The 15,080-nt window shown below is 37.5% G+C and overlaps 1 long non-coding RNA gene across 9 annotated transcripts in view; it reads left to right on the top strand.

Moving 5' to 3' along the window:
- LOC119870747 overlaps positions 1 to 15,080 on the top strand; it is a 108,785-nt gene that overhangs the window by 13,145 nt on the left and 80,560 nt on the right. For 6 of the 9 annotated variants that reach the window (XR_005353622.1, XR_005353625.1, XR_005353621.1 and 3 more), the window contains 2 exons: positions 6,671 to 6,731; positions 11,036 to 11,220. This is a non-coding gene — a long non-coding RNA (uncharacterized LOC119870747). The remainder of the gene's footprint in view (positions 1 to 6,670; positions 6,732 to 11,035; positions 11,221 to 15,080) is intronic. The other 3 variants (XR_005353623.1, XR_005353629.1, XR_005353626.1) reach the window with 2 other exon arrangements.

The raw sequence follows: 15,080 nt of genomic DNA on the forward strand, positions 1-15,080 counted from the left end.
ATTAGAATAAGACCTGATTATTACAGTCATGGTCAAGGGAGCCTTTTTACTCCTTATTTTTCCACCCTTCTGCCACTACTCCCCTTTCCACCGACACCAACGACAGCATAGTGAATTGGAGGACAGTGAGTGGGGAAGCGGAGCAAATGGGAACCAGACGGAGTCTCTTCCTGCTGCTCTATGGGTTTTTGAACCTGAATCAGGCTCAGGCCGGAGGATCCAGAAAAACTTTGTATCAGTTGAGAGATTGAAATGAGATACGACTAGCTTTTTTTATATATCTAAAGATGATATGTTTATTATTTCCTGAAAACCATCAGAGATGCTATGAAATCTCTCTAAGAAATGTCCCAAGAGAATGAAGAAAGGCATACATGAGAAAGGATAAAGATTTATTTTTCTTCCCTCTTCATATACAACTGTGCCCAACTTACTCAATAAATTAGTGATATATTTCATGAATAAATTTTTGGCAAAAGCTTTACATCAATTTATTTTACTTTGGTTGAGAAATCCACATGACCAGATCCCCTGCAGCACGTTAACCTTAAATAAACGAAGAAACTCCGAATGACTTGGGTGAGAAGAAATCGTTCCTCATTTAAATAATGAAGATTTAAATATCCTCTATAAGCTTTTCTAGCATTTGCTCAAGATGCTTATGAGCTCCTTTCAGTTAGGCAGTACTTCAAATAAAAATGCTCTCTGACACTGGAAATACAGCTTGGAGCAATTCAGATAATGGCTCATAGCCTTGGTCCTTGCTAGAATCTTATTTCACATAACACGTTATGGGGAATTATGAAGAAGTTCATAATCTTCCTTTGAATAAGAATGCAAGAGAACTATTTATTCCAAGTATTATCTTAGATAATGTGTAATGTTCTCTTAGGCTAGCTAACTTTGGTCTGGCCATGTGCCAGAGTGTAGTTAGTACACACGGGCTTAGAGGAAATTTTACGGTGGTGAATTGGATAATTTCTTGAGGATGGATATTCCATTTCTTCCAGTTATATAATAATTTTGATATTTACTCTTTGGAGACTGTTGCCTCTTGCTCTATACTGTGCCAAAATGTAGGCTGGGCCCCTGTGCAATAATTAAGACCCCAACCAATGAAATGTTAGGGCTTCTGTGAAAGCAATGGAAGTGTCATGAAACCGAGAATGTGCACACATTGAGAATGTCAGACTCACCCCATGTGATTGCCAAGAATTAAATGCATTTTTCTTTCCAGAAGAGATTAGACTGTAATCTCCAAATACAGTAAGAAATGTGTATGTGAAGGGTAATTGGTTTCTTCTTTCTTTTCGTATCCCATATGGTTAAAGAATATCCAAAGAATTAAGTAGAAAATATTACATCTAAGATTTAGATTAGACAAAATAAGAAAAACTTTAAGTAAGGATTGCTAAGAAAGAATGTGGAATCCCTTGGACCAGTTCTATAGTAAAGGCAGTACCCTGGTTTTGTTGTTGAGATATATGTCACTGATGGCAAGTGGTTGAGCTCTAGAAGTTCATCCAGTGCCCTAAGGTACATTCCTCATGTTCCCGGTTTTCACAAACATTTCAGTTTAGGATATAGAGAGGTCTGTGAAATGCTTGGTGCCTCCTGTGTTGCCTTCCACTTGTGGGTTTCCAGAACATTAAACAAAGATATCATTTAAATTTAAACTAGAACCTAGGCTTAAATGTTTTCAAACTGAACTGCTTTTCCTAAAAAAAAATTATAACTTTGACATTTAAAAATAAAATCAAGAATCTTATTTATAACCAACTATTTAAAAATCGTCAAACATTTTACTCATTTCCATGTGGGAAGGCGCCTATTTCCAAAAAGCTTGGGAATAGGCATATCCTTTCAGAGATTCTACCAGAAACCATCCTTATAGAAGTTGTGAATGCCCATGTCATCAAATAGGATACTCCTATTAAGTTGTATGGTTGGTGGTAGATTAGTGAAATCTAATCTATGCTCCCAATTGATTGACTCAATGAAATTATACACAAAAAGTCTATGATCTTGAAAAATAGAAGGGCAGAAAAATGCAAGTTTCTATCACTGTTGTGCAAGCAAAATCCTTAGGAAAAATAATGATGACAGATTCAATGAACCTGTGAAAGTTATAGTTTCAATATTAGCCTACATATTTATATAATCTATTGGCATAAAATCATGATAAACATACTCATGTGAAAACATCATTTATTTTGAAAGTTCCTTATTATAATCTTCTTAGAATTATCCAACCATTTAATGCATTATTTAATACCTATTAAAAAGAAAAATCATTCAACTTAGAAGACAAATTATAGGATTGCTTTTCTTCAAAAAAGATTTGATTTTCTGTAATCAAACGCAAAGCTTTTTCCCTTTGAATCTCCATTTCTTCCCAATTCATACTACCAACAATTTTCTTCTTGTATTTTTATTGTAACCTTGGAAAAATCTATAGGCTATAACTATGTCCCTCTGAGTTTTCTCTTTTCAACTACATAACTTTAGCTTTCCTTGGCTCTTAATATGTTGTCTTCTCTAATGGCTGAGTTATTCCAGCTTGTCCTTTGCATCTCCATGGAGTTGTTATTATACATGTTGCCCAAGTAGTTGGGAGCTGAGATGCACATGAGATCCTTTGTACAATCAGTCCCAATCTGCATCTTCGTTTATACTTGGGGCATAAACCAGACACAGTCTCAGATTAGGTGGAATCTACTAGGCTCTCTGCCGCCTCATAGTGGGGCAAGGGTGGAAAGAGCTTCTTGTATCACTGGGTTTGGCTTAATGTGGCAGTGGCCCTTTCAGACCAGAGAAGGAAGTGATCCAGTGCCTTCTCTCCCATGGCATCCAGCATGGAACTTTCTTCTAATGCATCGCCAACAACCAAGAAGAAAGGCAGGTGCTGAGAAACTGATTCTTCCCAGAGCTTTAGTTTTATCCTATATCCAGGGCTTCTTCCTTAGGTAAATCGAGGGCTCTGGTCTGTTTGTTTACACAGCAGCCTCATTATATCATAGTCAGGTGGTGAATGAAGCAAAAGATGCCATCATAAATATTTGAAAAAAGAAAGACAAATACCTTGGGAATTCTGGAATCCCCTACATATGGCATTTGAAAATAGATCCTAATTCTCTGAACTTTGTCTGACTCTTCTATAAGGAAGTAGTAGAAACAGTCACAGCACCAATGGTGTGCTAATGAGTGTTTAACAACAGGCTCTCCGAAAAAAAATTATGCACTTATATATGTATATAAGTGTATTATAAATTTTACTGATACAACGATGTGTAGCACACAACTGACAAATAATAATAAAATACACAATAATCTTTATTATAAATTCCATATAGCCAATTGATTCTTACAGACTGATGTGATTGAATTTTGCTAAACTCTTAGTATGTAGCCAACCTACAGTTGTAATTAATGAATAAGTATTGTTCTGAAGTGAGTGATGATTGATATTTCTATTTACATTAATGAGCAAGACCAAAGTGAAAGTGAAACAATGAAGATGTATGTCAAACTTCATTAGTGTATCAATGATGTCAGCACCTTTTTGCTTCAAATCTTGGGAGAACAGTCCTTAATTTTTTTGTGCTACTTGCATTGTAATGGTGACAGATACAAGTTTAATCTACATTAACATTTTTCTTCATTACTTCTCATGACTAGACAATGGAAAAAGGAATAAATCAGGTTCTGACTGGTAGCTACCATGATCAATTTAAAGCTACTAACATAATATTACTGATTGCAGAGCTGAAGAGATGCACAGCTGCACCTCGTCATATATTCTTCCTACCATAAAAATGGAATATGTGTAATAACCTCAAAGGCATAAATAATAGAAAAATGTAGTATAATAATGAGGATGTGATGAGTTTGGGATATTTGTTATGTTTCTTTTTAATATGATTCATTTAATACGTAAGTTTGCATAATGTAATTTTTAATAATGGCTTTAACAACTGGCTCACAAAATCCCTGAAAAGTTATTAGCCCTTGTAAGCCAGCACAAGTGAGCTCCAGAATATCATGGATCATAGCTCAGAGGAATTAAAACATTATAATAATAGGAAATTAGAGCTGGAATGAATCTTATCCATTGTTCCTGGTAAGTGTGGACTCTGACGTGTAATGGTTTGTGGAAAAGACTATCAACATAGTAAGTTCTGGTCTGGTTCCCAGATCCCTGGTGGTATGAATCACTGAGAAACCATCTCTAGTACGAGTTGGCCCTTTTCATGGGGAAGCTTGGCAGGGGAGTGGCAGTTCTTAATAAAGTCCAGGCCAATTTCTGTGTCTGTTTGTCATACTACATGTTTTGTACATATATGTGGGGAAAGGTGCAGCAGAGAAAAAGGCACATGTTGGGAAGCCATATCCTACTGCCCAGGACTCTAAACCCTAAGCAATCTGGAGCTTTGGGAATGTCTGGGTTCCAGGAGGAGAAAGATTTTTCTTTCTATGTTCAGAAGCAATCAGTGAGAGTAAGCATGGAAATGGTAAAGATTTAGGAGAGAAATGAAGTTTCAATATTGTGATTATGCAGAATGGGAGACAGAAAAGTTAAAATCATCAACTCCAGCTGGTTCTAGAATCATAATAGCTCAGAACAGTTAACATTTACTGTTTCACTGCATATTTATAATATGCTAAGTGCTTTACATGCATAATTTCACTTAAACTTCACCACGACTATAGAAAATAGATATTATTTTTCTTGCCATTTTTCAGATAGGGAAATTGGATGAAGTAGTTGCACAAAACAATACAGATAGAAATGGGAAGAGCTGGAATTGGTAGGAACCACAAACCTTTGAATCATGAATATATGCAGTTGTCTTATTTTCTCCATCAGCTGCCCACTTATTGGGACCAAGAATAATAGGGTTGGGTTAGTAACCAGTAATCTACTGGTTAGATTGGAGAGAAAAACAAGGGAGAAGTGGGGAAAGAGTTGTTTTTGGTTTTCTGGAATTCTTATCTATGACCAGGATGAAAAAGGAAATAGACTATTTCTACCACCATTAAAACCTGGGGTCAAATACCATCAAGAACAAAGTGTTATGAGTAACCAAAAGATTGTCAAATTCCAGGGTCTTGAACTAGGAATGAAGACTGTAGTAATAGTTCCCTCAACGTAAGTTTCTGGAATCACTTAACTATTTGTCTTCATAGAATGTAATCTTTATCCCAAAACTGGCCTGAGAGAAACAGAGGCAAATGCCTGCTGGCTGTCAGACTAAAGATAGGGATTAATTAAGAAGTGGCAATGGTATTTGTCCCTGGATTTGGAGTAATGTCTCAACAGGCTGGTCTATAGCTGCCTGAAGCTCTGCTGGTAGTGGGAGTAGACAAGACAAAGTGGGAGAACCTACATGGATCTGCTCCACTGTAGTTCTGAGTTGGTGATTTGGATTCAGTATGGTTTTAATTCCATACCTTCAAGGTGGCAAAACTACTGGCAACAATTTTCTTTCTGTTATACAAATCATCTCTCAGCTCATTTAATGTCTTAAGATAGGGCTTATTATAGCTTTTATTGTGGTGGTTTCAATGGCTAGACCCAAATGCAAGTCAGGACAAAGATGAAGGAAAAAGGACATGCTTGCTAATATCATCCATGGCAGTTTTAAAATATGACCCCAAAATATCAAGGTGAGAGTCTATGTCTTTTCAGTAGTTGTAGCTAGAAGCTAAGTGGTGATCTCTGAGCCCACATCAGAAAGTGCTGTGTAGCTCCTACCTGGTCTTCTTAGGACTCTCTGGGACACTCCCACTCAGAATCCAGTCTGCATAGTGTGAGATGCATATGCCTCATGGAAAATGACAGATAGATTCTCTGTTCATCAGTTTAGTGGAACAAAGTCATCTCAGCCTGCCAGACAAATGAGTGAAGAAGCCATCTTATAAATGGCTCCCCTTCTTCCAGATATATCTTGTTCCAGCCATGTAAGTCTTTCTGGCTAAGTCCCCAGATATTGAGGGCAGAGAAAAAGCTGTCCCAACTGTGCCCCTTCCTAATTCATGACCTACAGAATCTGTAAGCATGGTAGGATGGTCATTGTTATATGTTACTAAGTTCACAATGCTGTTTTTTCAGAGGTTAACAAGAACACATACTAACAAACATCTCTGCAAGCGTAAACATTAGAGTGCATCTGACATGTGAAACACCAGGAAAACACCAGGATCACATTGTTGTGTGCTTCAGGGGCAAGAGTTTCCTGGGTTCTTGGCTCTTGGAATAGTGGAGGTTCTGTGAGTCAGAGTCCCCTCATCAACTTTCAAGAAAACTGGCAGTGACTGAGTATTTCAAGCTAAAGTTGATAGAAGAAACACAAAAAGGAATAAGGACAGTTATTATAATCCCTATAATAATTATACTAGACATCTATTTTCACTGCGGCGCTGATTTGGGACTATTTCTGTATCTTCTTATTCTATTGCACTTCAGTATTTTGGGTACATAGTGTTTGGGGGCTATTTCCTTCTCCTTATTCTATTTATACTTGAATCTTGCATGTTTTGGGTGCACATTGGCAGCAAGCATTCAGAGCAGTATTATGTGCCCAGTGGCAGCATGAAGCACAGGCAATGATCATACTTTGGTCCAAATCAAATATGGAGTTGAATGACTCATGTCTCTGTTGCTCTCCAGAGGCTACCAGGAATGTAATTGGTGAGATGCTTGCTCCAGGTTCTGGGATGATCAGACCCAGGTGAGCTGTCGTTGAAAATTGTTCTGGGGGTAGAATATTCCTATTTCCATACTTCCAAGATAATATAACCAAAGTGAGCTCCATATTAAAAGAAATGTGTAAAGGATGCCCAGTTTCAACAATTGTATCAATATCAAAATTGTCTTTTTAATATGGTTTCCTGTTGATATTTTACTGAATGGTTTCTGGGTTAAAGTTCACTTTTTTAAGAATGGAAAAACTGAAAAAATTGGTACTGACTTGGGTATTGTTATATACAAATTAGGTTAATCTGTGGGTTGATAGATCTGCTTGTTCAATCCAACAATTTGTCATTTCCCTCAATCTTTGGTAGCGTATTTCCTAAAAATCATTCAGCAGTATTATTGAATGAAATAGTTGTTTTTATGTAACATTGTTATGATCTAGGGCAGACATTATTAATAATATAAGTAAATAAATATTAAATAATGTACCAATTAAATATTTGCATTATCTGCAATCAAAAACATTTCCAGGAATTATAGTAGCTTTGACATCCAAAGTTCTTCCTACAATTACAGAAATCAGATTTCTGGGCAGTATATTAACTTTTTTTTTAAAGGAAATTTATTTTTTTTAAGATTTTTATTTATTTATTCATAGAGACAGAGAGAGAGGCAGAAACACAGGCAGAGGGAGAAGCAGGCACCATACAGAGAGCCCGACGTGGGACTCCATCCGGGGCCTCCAGGATCACGCCCTGGGCTGCAGGCGGCGCTAAACCACTGCGCCACCGGGGCTGCCCCAGTATATTAACTTGAAAGAAAAGGAAATATTGTATATTCTGGAAAAACTCTCATTAACCATAACTTTCTTCTAAAAATAAAGATGGACTGATGAGGTAGGCATGACTGTTTATTTTCCCCCATTTAGAGCTCTACAGTCTGAGTGAGGCAGAAAATGTCCTCCCTCTCCTTATAAGGGGTGACCATATATCCCAGTTTGCTCTAGAAACAGTCCAACTTTATATCTGCTCTCCTGATATAATTATTATTAGAACCCCCTTACACTCTCAAAAGTGTTCTGGTTTGTATGATAAATTATATGGTCACTCTATTCACAAGTCTAAGAGAAAAATTCAAGCTCCCTACCTACACATACATCCTCGGTATAGATTCCCTTCATGCACATGAATTGCTGGCCATAGCATGAAATCTTGTGTCCAATTTCTTCTATCATGTGTAAAATGGAATCCATTAAATCTATATTCCCCTTGGTTTTTCTCTATAAAACCAAATTACCTGCAATCAAGGCTCAGTTTATTTCATTTGTATGAATCAAACACCCATGACTTTCATGGAACATCATTTAGGATTGGTTTAAATTTTGCAAACATTTATAATTAACTACGTTTTGCAAACATATATAATTTAAACAGTACACACTCTAGGATGGACTAGGTGCTGTTTTCCAGAAGAATGTCTTAGTTTCAACTATATCAAAAGGCCAGATACAGTAGAGAGGAAAGAACCTCAGACTTGGGGTCTGGAGCTCTACACTCAAGTCCATACTCTGCCCTCTATGTGGAGAGGGACAATAAATGACAGTTTTCCCAAGATTGTCCTGATTTACACCTGCTATTCAGTGTAGCTATTAAGAGTACCCCTTCTCATTCTCAAAAGTGTTCTGGTTTAGAAAGTAAATGATATAGTCACCCTACTTACAAGCCATGTAGAATCAGGCAAATAACTAACCCTTTTGTGTCTCCATCTCTTATTTGCCTAAAATACCCATCCCAGAACTTTATCTTGAGGAGTGAATGAGAGTGCAAATATGAAAAAGCATTTAACAACCCAATATACCAAGCAAGTGTAACATATTAGATAAACTTGCTATTTTTCATACTTCTGCCTGGGGTAAACAAGATCAAGGATTTGTAGATTTCCTGTGGCTGAGGCTGATTCTTGCTAACAGTGCAGTTGCTGCCTCTTCTCTCAGGGGCCCAGGCAGCTCAGTGAAAGGGACAGTGCACCTTTTTTTCACCCTGTCAAGGCTCTCCGCCACATCCTGTGTATACCACACTCACTCCTGCTTCCTAACCGTTCTGCATGTTCTCCCCATTTTCTGGAATATCTTCTCTTTGCCTCTCTCACTGTTCACATTCTTAGTTAAACAACCCAAGATCACATCTTTTGAAAGAAGACTTTTGTTAGTATGTTCAGGGGTTTGGGGGTGCTAATATTCTGGCCACTTAAGTTTAGGTACAAAACAATGAGTAAGAAATGAAGTATAGTTTTATCAGTAATGGAAAGCAATGATGCTACAATGAATGGAGAGCTCTGACCAATGGCTGGATTAGCTCTAGGCTGGAGTGGGGAATTCTATTTCCTTCTCTATCTAGATCTTGAAATTCATATTCTTAGGTATGCCAAAAAGGGAGAGAGGAAAGAAGAGAGAGGGCTGACCTATAAAGCTAACTCTGAGCCCACTGGTTAGAAGACCTCAAACCTTCTCACATTTGAAATCATGAAAGGATGACAAATTCTCTCATCCCAAACTAATTATGTTCTTCTTTAAACACCATTTTTACTTAGAGACAACACTGCACACTTTAATTAATTGTTTTCTTATTGTTTCTTGATGGTCAGTTTTTTTTTTTTTTTTAAGATTTTATTTATTTATTCGTGAAAGACACAGAGCGACAGACACAGGCAGAGGGAGAAGCAGGCCCCATGCAGGGAGCCCGACGTGGGACTTGATCCCAGGACCCCAGGATCATGCCCTGGGCCGAAGGCAGACGCTAAGCCACCCGGGCTGCCCTGATGGTCAGTTTTTAAACAGTGATGATATTATTAGCTCTCAGATATCACTGATTGGTTCTTCATTTCTTCAGTATCTTTGAGAGAATCTTAGGAAAACTGGACTCCTACTAGGTAACTGTTATTGGTTGAATGATTGAGTTGCAGGCTTAAATAGCTATACTTTTGGGGCATAAACCTTGAACTTTTAAAATTTGATAAGATCACATGGTGGGACTGTCCCATAATGCTGAAAATATCCCTGTCACTATATTACTGTAAAGACCCTAGTCCTGCAGAGAAGGAGAGGAACTGAGATTGTATCTCTACAGTTGATCTGCTTTGTTTGCTCTCATGTCCCACACCTGCATCTCCTCGTACACTGCAGGAACTCAGTAAAATTTGTTCAATGATGGACTAATGTCCACATTTAAGAAACTAAATGGTAATTTATGAATTTGTGATAAGAAATCTAACTTGATCATGCTGCCTGCAGCATTCAGGTCTGTGTGAGGAGGAATTCTCCATCTGCAGTTAAGCCTCATGGGAAAGTGAATGACAATGAGCAGCATGGATTCAAAATCCAGAGGTATCGGGTGTTTAATGGCATCATGGCGTGATGCATGTTAGCAGGGCTTCTGAACCATGTGAGAGGAAAGTATGTGGAGGCAGAAATCTTACCTCTTTATGTGGACTCCTGAAGAGATGCCTCAAGACTGCAAAGCTGAGTTTATGTATTTATTTGAATTGCAGTCTTCTGTGTGTTTTTTTTTTTTTTTTAATCTACAAAGCTGTTTGCTCTATTTGGCTCTAAATAATTTCAAGTGGATGATTTGTTTCTGATGACTATGTTTAGGTCTCTGTGAGGATGTCTCTGTCACTGGAAGAGGAACACACACCATATAAGAGCTTGCCCTACTCAGACATGCCTTGAATTGGCTCTTCATGGCAGAGCAGTAAGCAGGGACTGTGTCTTGCCCATTGCTGTATCCCTAGTGCCCTGGCACTATAAACTCTGTGTATAGCACCTGGCACAGAGTTTGTGCTCAATGTATATTTTATGAGTAAGTTGTAACTATTAGCCAGAATGGGTGAAAGGATGAATCAAAGCTGAAAATCATACCAACTCCTATCTGGAATTGGAAGATAATATTAGCCCTATTTTTCGAGTTTTTTTTTTTTTATGAGCCAGGCATTCTGCATATATCATCTTATCTAATATAAAAGGAAAACACTGGGATTGTTTCTAAAATAGAATTTGAGAATCAGAAGGACAAGCCATTTGCACAGTCACAAAGCAACAGAGCTCAGATGTAAGCTGAGGTTTGATCTCTGATTAAGCCATTCTTGCCCACGATGCCTCATGAGAAATGGTGTGCTTTGAGCAATGGAATAGCACCATTGCTCTGACATGACACAGCTCCAGCTGTGCACACTCCTACCTTCTTGATGGAGGCGCCTGACCTCAAATCAGCAAGTCCACACAGAAGTGAAGAGTGCTATTTTTTGAGAAAAATAGTTCTCAGTTGAGCCGTGCTCTTTCAGGTACCAGCCTGAGGCATCTGTGGCACCAGGTGAGAGTAACCATGGACTGATTAACCACAAGCCATCTATTTCTTCAGCTGCTCAGGACCTGCAGTGAGTTCCAGATGCCAGTTTATGCAGCATAATATTATAGGCTGAGTGACCAAAACATTTGCAAGGACAAGAACTTCTTCGAGGTGCTAAAGGTAGGTCTCCCTTGGGAAATGAAAAGGTTGCAATGTCATCATTCTTTAAGTTCTAACAAAACACTCATAGCTTTCCTTTTAATCTGAATGAAAAATCAATACAATTTTACCCTGTGGCAGAAGAGAACTGAGACTTATATTTCAAAATAAACATCTCTGACATCCTCTTTGATGCACAGTTTATTTTGATTCAGACAGTTACAATTTGTTTTTCCTCCAGGAAGTAGGGGTGGCAGTGTGCATGTCACCCCCTTTGTTCCTTCTCCGAGTCCTCACCATTCTTACACTCATTCACAGCCTCGTACAAGCCACAGATCAAAATGATTTTTACATGTGCTGGAATAGTTCAAGAGAGTTCATGTTTCAGGTTGGTCAGCAAGATAGCACCTCTATTTTATTCAGTGCTAGGAACGCAGCTCAGTGAGATCATTCTCAGAGAGCTGGTTATTTACCCGGCATTAGTTTCTGTAATAGTAGTTTGCAGAGGTCACGAATGCAATGCTCCCTGTTCTCTGAGTGCTGATTGGAAACCAGGACATTTTGTAAACATGGTGATTATGCCTAGAAATTTTTACGTAGGTCCAAGACCAGTTAGGGTCGCTGATTACTGTGCAGAAGCGGGCAGTAGAGAAAAACCAATCAGGACAGAATACTGTACCCTAACGTGACATGCTTCTACCCCAATTTTTGGCCTAAATAATGAAGAAAATAAGATGTTCTACAGAACTTAAAGCCACTCACTTTCTACACTGTGTCTGCAAAGGAGAATAGGAATTGCAATCTTTAGGTGACATGGACTGTCTTTGAAATTATTGTCAATGAAAATAAAGTCCTTAATATATTCTTTAGCTAGTATCACACCTCGTCTATAATGACACAGGTCTGTTACTGGCTCTCTGATGATTGGGATGGCTTTTAGAAATAAGTGTCTCTCACGGACTATTGACATAATAATGGTTGTGGACTTGCAACCACAGTCTCAATCTGAGCATGCAAGATGTGTCATATTGCTCTGTTGTCAAATAAAGTCTATCCTGAGCCTCCATCTTGTCAAGCTGGTGAGAAGGTGGTCATTGTTGGTGACTAGGAATTTTCCAGTTTATTCTAGAACAACAGTGGCAACCACAATGAGAAGAGTAACAACACCTAACCCTAACTTCAAGGTGGCCTCTCTAGTTTCCTGTTAGAATGCAATACTCCAAGCCTTTAAGGGCCTTAAAAGTCAGTGTCTATGTGGCTTCCATGCCTCATTTTGGCAAGGGATATTTTTCGATGCCAAGAATTCAGCTTCATCACACATCACTATTTCTTATATTCTGCATATGAGTGAAACCATATGATGACTGTCCTCCAATTGACTTATTTCACTCAGCATGATACCCTCTGGTTCCATCCACGTCGAGGCAAATGGTGGGTATTTGTCCTTTCCGATGGCTGAGTAATATTCCATTGTATGTATATACAACACATCTTCTTTATCCATTCATCTGTCAAAGGGTAGATCCTGTTCAGTGCCTTCCACATATGATTGTGTTATTGCCAGCTGTAGGTAGAGCGTAGGAATGGCTTCCAGGGACCCTCCCTATATATGACTCATTCAGCATTGTAAAACAATGCTATAGGACCAGAGATTGGTTGTAATATATGAACCTATCCTGAGACACTGGAAATATGTGGGTATTGGAGGAAAAATAAGGTTTGAAATGTTTAGAGCCAGAAGCTAGTCCGTGGGGTATTCTCTCAGTCATCAGGTGTTTAATGTTGTAATTCCTACTGATGCCTCGTGAGGACATTCTCTAAAAGGAAATATCTGTTGATGCATTATATAATTATAAATGTAACATATATTTTTCTTTTTAAATTGAAAATAATGAAAAACATTATCAGAATTTTTGCATTTTTAGAGCATGAATCTATAGCAGAATTTTAAATACTAAGTACTCCTCTATGTAAAATCACATGTTTTATGCATCCCAACATATTAGCTCACTTCCTGGTATATCTGAGGTACATTGCCCTGAAGTAACCTGGAGGTTCCAGAGGAACTGGCAAACAAAATTATTACTAACATAGCAGAAATCCTCAAGAAATAAATGGTCTAGTGACAGAACTAGATTCATTGATATGTCACTAATAGTAATTATATATTACTATATTAATGCTATAATGTTTAATATATTAGTTTTATCAGTGTACTTAATAATGTTTTAATCTATGTAATTGGATAATTAATGGAAATATCATATAACTAGCTAGCTCACTATAATAAGGCAGCAGACTAAAAATAAATTTTTTATATGCCTTACTTTCAGATTAGGATAATTTCATACATTATTATCCAGAATTATTAATTATATATAAATCTGGATGCTATGGGAAGAGAATATTCTAGTGGAAGCCAAAAATGTAACAGAGACAATTCTGGCAAAAGACAATTTGGTTCAGGGATGCTTGGATGGCACAGTCAGTTAAGTGTCTAACTCTTGGTTTTGGCTCATGTCATGAACTCAGGATTGTGAGATCAAGCCCTGCATGGGGCTCTGTACTAAGTATGGAGTCTGCTGAAGTTTCTCTCCCTCTCTCCCTCTACCCTTCCCTACCTCACATACACTTACATACTCTCTGTCACTCTCTCTGAAATAAATGAATAAATCTTACCAAAAAAAAAAAAAAAAAGACAATTTGGTACAAAAAGACAAAATTTGGCATATTGAACCTCTCTTACTGCAACCAAAACTAAAAATTTGTATGGCCATCAGAGCACACAGGGATTTCAACAACTTTATTGGGAGAATTCATTGACTTTGATAAATTCCATACTTGGCTTTGTAAATTGACTTTAGCACTGTTTTATAAAGAAAGTAGTTGTTTTTTTTCCCCCCAAAGCATGATCCTCGTTATATTTATAGGGAATTAAACAGAATGTACAACAGACAGTAGAAATATTTTTTAAGTAAATATGAACAACAACAGCAAAAACAAAAAGAACAATGTTCAAACTGCTATAAAATCCCAGGTAGTGCATCCAAGATACAATGTTGTATATATTGTATAATTTAGAAAGTATTTCAATGAGTCAGACATAACTTCCTGAAAGTCAGGAGGACTTTCTAGACAAGGAGGTACTTGAATGACACATCAATCAAATACAAATGTGCAACATGAACACCTTGAAGAGCAGAGAAGAAAGAAGAGTCACTTTTATTGGTAATAGTTTGTATTATTTTTAAGCATTCAAAAGAGTAGTTATGCCTATTACATTTTAAAGTGAATAGGATTTGCCCTTCAGAGGGTACAATGAAAAATAGTGTTCTTTAAATAATGATAATTACTGAAATCATGGGAATTTTTTTAACAAATTGTTGTATTTGATTTACTTCTGTATAAGCACACTGAAAAATGTCAAAATGAAAAAGCAAATGTGACTCAATTATTGCAAATCATTTGTCAGAATTAAATCATGGGAAAATGTGTAAATATGAAATGTTATCTAGATAAACAAAATACCAAATATTACTACTTTATTGTTGAGTCTACATCAAATGTGATTGGGTGACCTTATTGTATGCTACAGTTCTCAAACCTTATGAATACTTTTAATTCTTTTGTCAACCAAAGATTCTATGAGAGGAAGTGATAAGCAGAGATAATGAACATGCCCTTGGCTTGCTTGATAATCCAATTAGAGAAGAGGAGAGACTCATATGAACACATTGGAAAAAGATTTAAATTGGTTGCCAATTTTGGATACCTGGGTGGCTCAGCGGTTAAGCATCTGCCTTTGGCTCAGGGCATGATCCCAGAGTCCCAGGATCGAGTCCCACATGGGACTTCCTGCATGGTGCCTACTTCTCCCTCTG

Source organism: Canis lupus, chromosome 1 (assembly GCF_011100685.1).
Source record: "Canis lupus familiaris isolate Mischka breed German Shepherd chromosome 1, alternate assembly UU_Cfam_GSD_1.0, whole genome shotgun sequence".
NCBI classification, from domain to species: Eukaryota; Metazoa; Chordata; class Mammalia; order Carnivora; family Canidae; genus Canis; species Canis lupus.